The sequence below is a fragment of the Austrofundulus limnaeus genome, unplaced genomic scaffold, assembly GCF_001266775.1.
Source record: "Austrofundulus limnaeus strain Quisiro unplaced genomic scaffold, Austrofundulus_limnaeus-1.0 Scaffold15, whole genome shotgun sequence".
NCBI classification, from domain to species: Eukaryota; Metazoa; Chordata; class Actinopteri; order Cyprinodontiformes; family Rivulidae; genus Austrofundulus; species Austrofundulus limnaeus.
In genome coordinates this window covers 1,106,767-1,107,833 of record NW_013952417.1, presented here as the reverse complement: position 1 = coordinate 1,107,833, position 1,067 = coordinate 1,106,767, and positions in this window count along the sequence as shown.

Genomic DNA, 1,067 nt, shown 5'->3' with positions numbered 1-1,067 from the left:
GTTTGTTCAAATAAATGATGTAAGATCTGAATTAAGTAATGTCACATGTGGAGTGCCCCAAGGTTCAGTACTTGGACCAAAGTTATTTATTTTATATGTGAACAACTTGGTAAATGTGTCAGGGTTGTTCAAATGTGTTTTATTTGCAGACGAAACAACATTCTTTTGTTTTGGTAAAGATGTGGAATGGATGTTGGTGGTGATGCAGACAGAATTTGTTAAAAATACAAACTTGGTTTCAACTCAAATTATCAAACAATAAATCAATCAAACTAATTTATTTCAAACATGATGACCATGATGCCTATCATTAAATTTAGATAAGACTAATTATACAATATTCGGTAACAGAAAGAAAACTGTCAATGTTCCTTTTAGAGTTGATGGTGTTGAGATCTGTAGACTCAGTGAGGTGAAGTTTTTGGGTGTCATTGATGAGAAACTGACATGGGGACCTCACATAAATCATTTAAGAACAAAAATAGCCAAATCCATTGCAGTATTGTACAAAGTAAAGGATTTATTTAATGATAAAGCTCTGTTTATATTATATAATTTAACAATTGTTCCACACTTGATCTACCATATTGATGTTTGGGGAAAAGCATGTAAAACAATTATTAATCCTATTTTTATTTTACAGAAAAGAGCTGTAAGAATTATCACCAGAAAACATTACAGCCACCTGACAAATTCATTGTTCCATCAGTTGAAGTTATTGAAATTCTATGATTTGGTTGATTATAGTATTTTATCAGTTTTGTATAGGGCTCATAAAAACACATTACCTTCAAACATCCAACTACACTTTATTAAAAGAAAGAGTTGTTATAATCTCAAGGGGATAGAAATGTTTGTGAGACCTAAAGTCAGAACCAGTTTAAAGGAACGGAGTACTTCAGTCCGGGGAATTAAATTATGGAATAATCTGGAAGATGACATTAAAAATGCCAGATCAATATGTATATTTAAGAGAATGATAAAGGTTAATTTGCTGGAGAAATATGTAAATGTATGAATTGTTGTTCAATGAGTTAAACCTTTGTTATTTTTCTTCTTTTGTAAAC